Below are 12293 nucleotides of genomic sequence, written 5' to 3'. Positions count from 1 at the left end.
AGCCCCAATTTTGCCAGATGGGGTGAAGGCACAACCCACCCCCATCAGGCCCTCAGGAATTCTGGCATAAGGCTTAAAAATACAGTTATACTCTCTTGCTTAGAAATAATCCTTGTTTCCAGCACTTGTGGTCCTAGGACTACTGTATCAGGTAAGGGGGAAAAAATGTTTTTAGGTGATTTGGGGAAGAAAGAAAAAAACTATGGTTGTTATACCAGTGTACTTCTCCCTTGGCAAGAATTTATAGTCATATCAGCATCCTCCACAACCCCTATTCACCAGATCAACCAGAAAAAGACAAAGATCTTGTGGGGACACTCCTTTAGTCCCACTCATGCTGAATGTAAGCACACACTCGTGACGGTGACTAAGCCAGCCCTTTGTGCTTTCATCTCCCTCTGTTATGGACAGGGTTTCAATTGCCAGTTCTACTTATCTTTCAAACTATACTGTGAAGAGGTTACCTGTCTGCCCAGTGCTGGACATTATGGGCTGTACAGTATGTTCCTTTGTCTGACAACAGTTGACCATCCAAATCCATGCAGTACCTTCTGTTCTAGCTCTTTAATGGCACTCTAAGCATTTGCATCTTCCACAGGTAAGCAAAGCCCAATCCAGAATCAGGTCTATCCCACGTGTAGCCCCCCAGGGCTACCAGCATCAGTCTCACTTGCCAGCTATGTTCAGGGCGTTCCTACCATGGAATCTGTCCCATAGCCATAGGCACCCTCAGTCTCTCTTGCGGAGAAACAGAACTGTTCTTACCGTTATTATGTGTCTGAGAGGGGGCAAAAGGAACATGTCTTGATTCAGCCCATCTCTACACTGCTGCAGTACCCCCGATCCACTCATTCCATGGACCTCAGGGAGGCACATGGGGATACTTGCTTGCATTTTACGTCTTTTCCAAACTGTTTTTGCCTTTGCTTGTCTGTTTGCCTTTTTCTATTCCTTGTATGTAATCACTGAAGTTTCTGTTCCATTATCTCTGCAGTCAGCCAGTGATGTGGCACAGATTTCCTTAAGTGTCTGGCTCCAAAATGGGGATGAGGGGGTCGGGAGAGTACTATCTCCTTAAATCTCCTGACAGATGCCACTGGGGGAAACCCCTGAGGCCAAGAGGGCCAAATCTTGGGAAACCATCTGCATCAGTCCCTCAAGGATCCGCCAGAATGACACGAACACCAGGGTCCCCACTGCCCACTCTGGCTTCAGCCAGATACTGCAGGCATATGGGCCACATCCCCACAGGCCACAGAGCTGAGGAATGGGGGATGGTTACTGGTTCACCCAAGCTGTCCTGCCAAAAAACAGTGGCCTCTCCCTTCAACAAGTACTCTCTTGGTGGCTCTAAGTGTCCAATCAGGTCCCAGAGTGCTGAAATAGTTAATTCTGGTCATTTTTTCTACTTGGGTAGTTGTTTCAGTGGTGAGATCAACCATGGAGGTTCTTACTCTGTCATTTTGAATGGCATTCACCCCTTTATTTTAAAAGGGGTTTTTCCTAAAGGTCCTTTCTGGGATGAGACATCCCAAACCCTCTCCTTTGCTCAGCCTAGGTTTGAGAATGGGGAAAGGTTGCATGTGAGAGCTTAACTGTCTAGAAACAACCATTGTTAACACCTCACCCTGGTACTCTAGATTTTTTTTTTTAAGAATTATTTTCTATATGTATATATACATATAATTTTTCTTTCATCTAAGAAAGTTAATACTATTTTTTTCACATAAGAATTTATTGGCTGGGCACGGTGGCTCACACCTATAATCCTGGCACTTTGGGAGCCCGAGGCAGGCAGATCACTTGAGGTCAGGAGTTCAAGACTAGCCTGGCTAATATGGTGAAACCCCATCTCTACTAAAATGCAAAAATTATCTGGGTGTGGTGGTGGGCACCTGTAATACCAACTACTCCAGAGGCTGAAGCAGGAGAATCATTTGAACCTGGGAAGTAGAGGTTGCAGTGAGCCAAGATCGTGCCACTGCACTCCAGCCTGGGCAACAGAGTGAGACTCCTCAAAACAAAACTAAACAAAACAAAAATGTATCTATTATCTTTTCATGCCAATAAATACATGTGACATCACTTTTACTAGCCATGTATTAGTCTAATGTATGAAATTATCATCACTTAATCTTTTTGCTATAAAACTGTTTCAAACTTTTATTTTGCTTACAAACAATTCTGCAATAAAGATCCTTATAACTAAATTTTTGTACACAACCTAATACATTCCCTTAGAGTAAGTATTCAGAAGTAGAACAAGGAATAGGAGTGCACTTCAATAGTGTCTAAAACCCATGCCAAACTGGAGACTAAGTTCTAAAAGAAAATTAGAGAGATTTCCAGAACTGTCCTAGAATTGCTTCCAAAATATGATCTAAGAAAAGGGATCAGGAACTATAAATCAAGGATAAAACATGATGAGATCACTTTAAGACTATTGGAAATTTTTAGTTTCTTCATGTTTACTCCCCACCCCCAGTCCCCTCATCACACAGACACTGTTTTCCTAGAGTAATGACACGTAAAATTCTTACTTTGGAAAAGCCTATAGACTCCTATTATGCAGAAAGGAAGGAGGGTAGTGCTGGGAAGGCTACACCCAGGTGTTCTGTCAGCAGGTTAGCAAAACCTGAGTGAAAAAAGCAAATAGAGGCCACTACAGAGAGGAAAGGATATCAAGCTGAATAATTAACATCATTTAGGAATACAGGAGAGAGGATACATGAGGAACTGGGAACAAGAGTGACTATGAGAATTTAACTAGTACTTTCATCCGAACAATTACTAAAAAGCTCACCCTCTGGCTGTATTACACAATATCTGACCTTCTTACCAATATTTTTTTTGAGACGGAGTCTCGCTCTGTGGTCTAGGCTAGAGTGCGGTGGCGCAATCTCAGCTCACTGCAACCTCCACCTCCCAGGTGCTGGTTCAAGCAATTCTCCTGCCTCAGCCTCCTGAGTAGCTGGGATTACAGGCACTCACCACCATGCCCAGCTAATGTTTGTATTTTTCGCAGAGATCGGGTTTCACCATGTTGACCAGGCTGGTCTTGAACTCCTGACCTCGTGATCCACCCACCTCGGCTTCCCAAAGTGCTAGGATTACAGGCATGAGACACCACACCCGGCCCTCTTACCAATATTCTCATGAGCTCACTCTGTGACATGAGACAAATTATTTATTTCACAGCATAATGCACAACAGATTAAACTTGCCTTTATTAAAGCTCCGCTTCCATCAAGCCTGGACTATTTATTTTAAGTCCCAGGCTTGTGCTAGTTTACATGGTTACCTACATTCCAATCCAGCTTAGAAAGCCAACAGGGCTCAGTGAATTAATCAAGTTACTATTAAAGAGCAGTTGGCTTTGCTGGCTCTTTTCTAAAATATCACATTACCTCACTATGTGACCATGAACAAACTACCAGCCTCCACCAAAACTAAATGAACACTGTGACTTACTGATCACGGGTATTACTTCCAGTTAATCATTCTTAGCTTCTCTAAGCCAAATCACAAAAAGTGGGATAGGAGACAAATGTAAAAGACATGTTTTTCTCTTGCTTTTCCCTCCTCATATTAGAAAGTAGACAGGAAATACAAGTCCTAGGTCAAGGAAACAAAAGAGCTAGAGAACCAACACAACTGGAGCAGTATTACTCTAACTCTTCCACAGATTCTTTTCTATCACCCAAATCGCATGTTTTCCCACAACCGATGTCACAAAACAGGCCTTTAACAGAAAAGCCTCTGGCTCTTGAGACCCGACCACTACTTGCTTTAACAGTCCACGAGAGGGAGCCCTGCAGCCACTGTATCTGCCACCTTAACAATCATGAAGATACCAATCATGAATTACCCTTGGAGATTATTGTTTAAAATTTTTTAAATTCAGTCCTATAAAGTTTTAACGCTAATCTAGGGCAAGGTCATGTTGAATGGCACTGGTATTAAAACAAACCTGAAGACGTTCTATATTCTAACCTTCCCTTTCTTTCTCTTGATTTCCCTCAAAAAGAACAGGCGTGGTATCTAAAAGCCTACTGTTAACATCGGGTAATTACACTTACCCTACATCTACGGGACACATTTTCTTAGAAAAAATTTTACATTTAGCATGCATGAATGAATGAATGTGGGAAAATCAGCTAGGTGTCTGCAGCAATGGTCATTAGTAGAGCAGCACGTGCTGACATGAAGAGGCAGAGAAGCAAAGTACATGAGAACACAGGGGCTTAGGAATTAGACACATCCGAGTTTGAATCCCAATTCTGCCACTTTTACTAGTTTTGTGACATTACACAAGTTAGTTAAGGTCTCTAATCCTCAGTTGCTTCATCTGTAAAATAGGCCCCACAAGACTGTTACAAAGATTAAATGAGATAATATACGCAGTATGTCTTTGCACATTTTTGGCAAAGAAAAAGCACTTAAAATTAATAGACATGGTTATTATTATGAATATCAAATATTTTTAAATACTTCATACCTTTTTTTAACAAAACCAGATTTATTTTTCATAACAGTATAACTTCATCCTGAAAACTAATGTGCTAGAGAAATAATTGGAAACATTTAAAATATTTCAAAATAAGCATACAATTTCATTACCGTAAAACAAATATATAGGCCAAGTATGGTGGCTCACACCTATAATCCCAGCACTATGGGAGGCCGAGGTGGGAGGACTGCTTGAGCCCAGGAGTTCCAGACCAGCCTGGGCAACATAAGGAGCCTCCATCTCTTTATATTTATATAAAAACAATGTGTGTGTGTGTGTGTGTGTGTGTGTGTGTGTGTGTGTGTGTGTATAAAATGAATACACAGCTTCAACTTCAGTATGAACCAAAGAAATAAATTAGCCACTCATAATCTAAAAATTAGATCAATGTTATGTATATAACCAATATTCCCTCCCAAAAGAATTGCTTAAGGGAGGGAATATTTGTTAAACACAGAAAATTGATCTAATTTTTAGATTATGCAGAATTCAATGTTCACTTTGAAAAAATTTAATACAATAGGGATATGGGAGATACATAACCCTATAAAAATGTTACTCGGCCGGGTACGGTGGCTCATGCCTCTTAATCCCAGCACTTTGGGTGGCTGAGGCAGGTGGATCACCTGAGGTCAGGAGTTCAAGACCAGCCTGACCAACATGGTGAAACCCTGTCTGTACTAAAAATACAAAATTAGCCGGGCGTGGTGGCGCAGGTCTGTAATCCCAGCTACTTAGAAGGCTGAGGCAGGAGAATCACTTGAACCCAGGAGGTGAAGGTTGAGGTGAGCCGAGATCATGCCATTGCACTACAGCCTGGGCAACAAGAGTGAAACTCTGTCTCAAAAAACAAAGATTGATTACTCTTATTGTTATGGATTAGGCATATTTTTACTCTTCAGAGCTGGGATATGGGATATGCTGGATCCCTCTTATGCTGAAACTCAGACGCTGAACATAGCATAGCTCCTCAGTCATTAAATTCTTAATTCCCTTATTAAAGTAAGCTGAGAAAGAAAGATGAAAAAGAAAGTACACAAAGTCTTAATGCAGTTCCTTCAAAACTTAACATACAAAATAAAGCTGAATTTCCAATTTCACCAACTTGCCAAAGCACAAGTAAAATTAAACTACCATTAAACTGTATTAAGATTAAGGTCCAATACATATCGGTCAATTTCCTAATTTATGCTATCGAGTTAGGCAAGATATTTAGAAGGCAGAACATTCTGTTCTTTCAACTTTAGGACAAACAAGAAACAAAGATTAGTGGTTCTTAAATGTAGGCACTTGTGAATCACCTGGAAACTAGGTAAAAGTTTTTTAAAAACTACACATACATGGGGCAGAATTCTCTGTGTCCTAATGCAATTCAATACAGCAGTGCTAATCTCTACAAGCACCACTTTGTAAGGAATTACAGTAGAAAGGAGACAGGAGCATGGGTGATAGAAAAGACAGGAAAAAGGGACGTGGGATTATTGTTTCCTGGGATATCGCCATAAACTATTAAAGAAATGTTGGCTTTGAAACAACCCGATACGACTTCAAGAGAAATGAACAACTGGGAAGAAACTAAAATTTAATAGACACTCCAGACAAATAAGATCTTAGTCTACAATACCATAGCTACGAGCACAGGCTGGCAAACTCAAGTTTGAATGAGAGACTAAATTACAAATGATGGATAGCTGCTTTTGCAGACCAAACAGATAATGGTTGGAAAAAAGTATGCTTGTGAATAGGAAACTAATGACCATGCAGTACAGTATGAAAGTTAGATAAGAGAAAAATATTATAATGAAGAAAGCTGCATGGCTGAGGGAAATGCTGAGCAAATTATTTGTACATCTAAAGAAAAGGGGAAAAGCACTAAAAGCTTCCAAATATAACAATCTACTCTTGTATGGGAGTTACTAGATATTAAAGACGGAGATAAACTAAGACAATACAATCAGTACGATATGAGCTTTTAAGAAACATGTTCTTTCATGTCATAATACAACTAAGTATGAAACAAATAATCAAAGTCTAACACAGTCTTATCAGAAAAACAAGAAACAACTCCAAATCAAATATATATGAGGAACTAAGGGAAATTTAGGGAAAATTCTGTATGCTTTCATACAGTCATTGTAATAAAAACAATATGAGACACATGATTCAACAGAAAGGCAGCAACCAGCCTGAACTTGGTTAACAGTTAATACAGATTATATGGAGAGAACTACAAACAGGCCCCTGTAAAATCTAACTGTAGGAGATACACAGCCATAGTCAATTCAATGCAATAAAAATACACTCAGTCTCTACTATGAGCCAGAAGCTGCCAGAGACCAGAAAAAAAAAAAAAGATGAATAAAACTAAAAGCCTATAGTGAAGAGCTTATAGGCTACAATGTAAATATCCTGAAAGGTCCTCCTGCTGCCCTAGCATGGGATGAAGTAAACTGTTAAAATGAATACGGAGCTCAAGGTATTGGGCAAAACATACTCACATGGACTGGAACATTACCGTGTCCCAAGAGTAAAAAGAAAATGGAAAAAACTGCATTTGTGTTGACATGAGAAACACTGAAAGAAAACATATTCCTTGTATTACATCTTGTTGGATGTTGGCAGAGAGACCAGGCCCTCCAGTCTGGATGACGTCAATGAGCTTTGGCAAATTCCATGAAGAGAACTGTCAAGCTGACAACTTCCATTACTATTTAATAATCATGCCAGAATCGTCCAAAAGAACACATCAGACTAGAAATTCTAATGGGCATGCAGAATGGGATTATAATAATTCTTTAATGTTTAAGACATTAGTATCTCTTATACGTTAAAAATAATGTGTAACTAAAGAATGATTTATTAAGTTTAGAGACAAATTTAAAGCAGACAAGAGATGATTTTTTTTTTTTTTTTTTGAGATGGAGTGTCACTCTGTCACCCAGGCTGGAGTGCAGTGGCACTATCTCGACTCACTGCAACTTCTGCCTCTTGGGTTCATGCCATTCTCCTGCCTCAGCCTCCCGAGCAGCTGGGATTACAGGCACCCACCACCATGCCCAGCTAATTTTTGTATTTTTAGTAGAGACGGGGTTTCGCCATGTTGGCCAGGCTGGTCTTGAACTCCTGACCTCAGGTGATCCGCCCGCCTTGGCCTCCCAAAGTGCTGGGATTACAGGCATGAGCCACCATGCCCAGCCGAGATGAATTTTTGACAAAAAAATCAATATGGAATTGATTTCATGTTCACTTAATTTAGGACTCAAAATATTTTATTTCAAGAGGCCAAGTATATGGCTAACTGAACAGAGGAAAATCTCTGCAGGAATATTTGAGACTCTTACTTTAGCCAACTGAAGTTACTTATTCAAAAGAGGGAAACTAAATGAGGAGCCTCCTGGTTATCTTTATGGAGTTGAATGAAAGCAGAAACTTGAGAAGCCTAGTAAGGAGAGACTGCCACAGTAAAAAATGATGCTTTGGAGCAAGGGAGCCTAAGTTAGAGAGACACTTAGAAAGCTCTGGGTACCCTTCAGTGTAAACCACTCTACGGTCAGCCCAGCATGAACGTCAGTCTCTTCCTCTCTCCCATGCATCACCCTCTCTCAATCTCCCCCCTCTCCTCTTCCTCCATCATCTTTTCCTCCCAATTTGTTGGGGCTACCCATTGCTCACTGTTACTAAGTGCCTCAAACTTAAATTTTCCCAGCATCAGTCAGGAGACCAAATAGGTTAACATTAGCTGAATGAAAGGGCATCAAGAATCAGTTAATTAAATGCAGGAGGACCACAAATCTGTAACTTAATGGGTGTAATACTTAGATATAGGGCAAGTCTGAGGATCAGGAATCTTTTTAAAATGGGATGAGAGTTGAGGAAGTTTCTCAATGGGTCTTGGAAAAGTATTAATGCCAACATTTTCAGTTTAAATATTTGTCAGAAATCAGTCTGTTTATTCAAAACAACAACACCACCACCACCCACCTGGCCCACTACATCCAACCGAATCTTGTTTTTTAAAAAAGGTATATATTAAATACATCACACACTTAAAAGAATTAGATCCTTTATTTGTGGCTCATCTTGTAGCCCTCAACACCAACACAGGATTGCATGCACAGCTTTGGGGGACAGACACAGGGCAAAGAGGTTAAACATGAAGCGTGAACCTTAGATTTTTGTCACATAAATAAATCATCAATGACCAGCATAGTATGAATGTTTATGGATTAGTTGTGATACGTTTCCAACTGCATGACCAGAGACTGTGCTTTCTGTTGTATAAGTAACCACAGTCCTTCTATCAGGTTGAATAAAAGTTTTTAACTAATGGGAGTGTAGTATTATGATGTATATATTGGTTTTCATCCACAGTCCCAGGCTAACTCCTATATCCCTTGTTACAGTCTTTTATTAAAATGTTGGGTGTGTTAGGCCTAAGGAAACAATCTCTCCAATATTCTCCTATCCTCCTTTCACCTGTTTCAATCTTCCCTGGCCTTTCTGACTGTGAGTCTTAAGACTCTCCCCAGAGAGGGTCTTGCCCCATACCCTGGGGGAATCTGGGGGAAGGAATGCTGACCTCATAAAGCTTTCATAAAAACCCAAGAGGACTGGGTTCTGGGTGCTTCCACATAGCTTAACACGTGGAGGTTCTTGGAGGGTGGTGTCCCAGGGAAGGCGTGGAAGTTCCACACCCCTTCCCCCATACCTCACCCTACACATCTCTTCATCGGGATCCTTTGCAATTTCCTTGATAATAAACTAGTAAATATAAGTGTTTCCCTGAATTCTGTGAGCTGCTCCAGCAAATTAATCCAATCTAAAAAGAGGGTCCTGGGAACCGCAACCTGAAGATGATCGGTCAGAAGTTCCAGAGACCGGGACTTGTGACTGGTGTCTGGGTTTTGGGGGCTGGGAGGCAGGTTTAGGAACTGAGCCCTTAACCTGTGGGATCTGACACTCCCTCTAGGTAGATAGTGTTGGAACTGAATTAGAGGACACCCAGTTGGTGTCCACAGCTTGGTGTGTTGGGAGAAACCCCTCCACACATTTGGTCACAGAAGTCTTCTGTGTTGATGACTGCTGTGGTGGTGTGAGAGCAGAGGGAAAACACAGTTTGAGGATTTTTCCTACACAGTGAGCATCCACAAATTTAAACAGTATCTTTAATGAGCTAAAATATTCCAAATCTCTTAACACAAGCCACTAGGATAATTCTCATATGGTTTGGCTGTGCCCCCACCCAAATCTCATCTTGAATTGTAACTCCCACAATTCCCACGTATCGTGGGAGGGACCTGGTAGGAGGTAGTTGAATCATGGGGGTGCTAATTCTCAGGATAGTGAATATGTCTCAGGAGATCTGATGGTTTTAAAAAGGGGAGTTTCCCTGCACAACCTCTCTTGCCTTGTCTGCTGCCATGTGAGATGTGCCTTTCACCTTCGGCCATAATTGTGAGGCCTCCCCAGCCAGGTGGAGCTATAAGTCTAATAAACCTCTTTATTTTGTAGATTGCCCAATCTTGGAATGTCTTTAACAGCAGCGTAAAAACAGACTAATACAAATTCTTACTGATATCTGTATTCTCTTTTAATCACAAAATAGAACATTTCCCAGAGAAGAAAATACTATTTCAAGAAAATGCTCCAAGAATGTTTCTGGTCATCCTAAAGTGATGTTAACAATGACTTCTTTATGTAAAAAATCCCTTTCTCAAACTCATAAACTACGTAAATATGTATGATAAATAATTACTCTCTGTGCTACAATAATAGATAATAAAAGATATAATCAATAATAATACAAAAAGGTCAAGAATGCATCAGAAAACTTCTTTAGTGACAGATGCTATCTGAGGAAATTTTTTTATTCTGGCATGAAGAGCCCACTAAAAGTAACAGACATGGCCAGGTGAGGTGGCTCACACCTGTAATCCCAGCACTTTGGAAGGCTGAGGTAGGCAGATCACTTAAGGTCAGGAGTTCAAGACCAGCCTGGCCAACACAGTGAAACCCCGTCTCTACTAAAAATACAAAAATTAGCCAGGCGTGGTGGCAGGCGCCTGTAATCCCAGCTACTTGGGAGGCTGAGGCACGAGAATTGCTTGAACCAGGGAGTTGGTGGTTGCAGTGTGCCAAGATCGCGCCACTGCACTCCAGCCTAGGTGACAGAGCAAGACTCAGTCTCAAAAAAAAAAAAAAAAAAAGTAACAGACGCAAGCATGTATTTTTTTAAAAAAATTGTTATGAAAGTCTGCATGATACGGCCATCTGAGAAATGACTTAACTTAAAAATTATAGAATTTATTGATTAAATCAGAATCATTGCAACAAAGCTGCCAAACTAACCCTGAGAGCATATTTGTACCAGATCTTTGAGAAACACTTCTTGGCTAGAAGAATTCATAATCATCAAAATCCCTCTATCTTATGGAACCACGAATGCAAGTTAGTTTCAAAATGTCTCCCCAAAGCTTGAACTCTCTCGGTTCTTTATAAATAACTACAGAACTGGCCTAATTTCAGTTAATTAACAAATATGTGATCTAGACTGGGTGCGGTAGCTCATACCTGTAATCCCAGCACTTTGGGAGGCTGAGGCAGGCAGATCACATGAGGTCAGGAGTTCAACACCAGCCTGGCCAACATAGTGAAACCCCATCTCTACTAAAGATACAAATATTAGCCAGGCATGGTAGCGATTGCCTGTAATCCCTGCTACTCGGGAGGTTGAGGCAGGAGAATTGCTTGAACCCAGGAAGTGGAGATTGCAATGAGCCAAGATTGCGCCATTGCACTCCAGCCTGGGTGACAAGAGTGAAACTCTGTCTCAAAAAAACAAAAACAAAACAAACCCCACAAATATGTGATCTGAGTATAAACCCATGATTTTTAATTAGGTGAATAATTTATAATACCATACTCTTAAAAATTTTTGTCCAGAGATAATTTCAAAACACAAACATATAAAAAGTTACAAAAATAAATAGTATAAAGAACACTCTTTTCTCAGATATGCATTGTTAACATTTGTCTTATTACTTGCAGTATACTTGTGTGTGTGTGTGTGTGTGTGTGTGTGTGTGTGTGTGTGTGTTAACACCTAATTCTTTTTTCTGAACATTTGAGGGTAGGTTATAAGCACTCTAGTCCTTCACCTCTGTATTAGTCTGTTTTCAACGATGCTGATAAAGACATACCTGAGACTGGGTGATTTATAAAGAAAAAGAGGTTTGATGGACTCACAGTTCCATGTGGCTGGGGAGGCCTCATAATCAGGGCAGAAGGCAAAAGCCACGTCTTACCTGGCAGCAGGCAAGGGTGAATGTGAGTCAAGCAAAAGGGAAACCCCTTATAAAATCATCAGATCTCGTGAGACTTATTCACTACCATGAGAACAGTGTGGGCGAGAACTGCCCCCATGATTCAATTACCTCCCACTGGGCCCCTCACAGAACACATGGGAATTATGGAAGCCACAATTCAAGATGAGATTTGGGTGGGGACACAGCCAAACCATATCAACCTCTAAACATTTCAGTGAATAACACCATAACTTAATACATGTTCCTATTATAAACAAGGTGAAAGTGAATGTCTTTGCACATACATTAACATTTATATATGATTACTCCATTTGCATACATTTCTAGTGGTGAAATCAAAGAGAAAAAAAAGTTTAAAGGTGATACACATTACCAAACTGCCCTCTAGAAAGTCTGTAACAATTTGAACTTCTTCCACCAGCTCCTTAGCTGATTGCCTAAGTTTCTAAATTTGATAG

General features: G+C 40.5%; 2 protein-coding genes across 6 annotated transcripts in view; one reads left to right on the top strand and one right to left on the bottom strand.

Annotated features, from left to right (window-relative positions):
- PDE7A (phosphodiesterase 7A) overlaps positions 1 to 12293 on the bottom strand; it is a 126091-nt gene that overhangs the window by 43156 nt on the left and 70642 nt on the right. The gene's annotated exons all lie outside the window — the stretch shown is intronic.
- Positions 1 to 12293, top strand: part of MTFR1 (mitochondrial fission regulator 1) — a 182761-nt gene that overhangs the window by 123214 nt on the left and 47254 nt on the right. The window lies entirely within an intron of this gene.

Source organism: Hylobates moloch, unplaced genomic scaffold (genome assembly GCF_009828535.3).
Source record: "Hylobates moloch isolate HMO894 unplaced genomic scaffold, HMol_V3 SCAFFOLD_9, whole genome shotgun sequence".
Classification (NCBI taxonomy): Eukaryota; Metazoa; Chordata; class Mammalia; order Primates; family Hylobatidae; genus Hylobates; species Hylobates moloch.
Note: the sequence above shows the minus strand (reverse complement) of the source record. Positions and strands in the feature narration are given on the sequence as shown.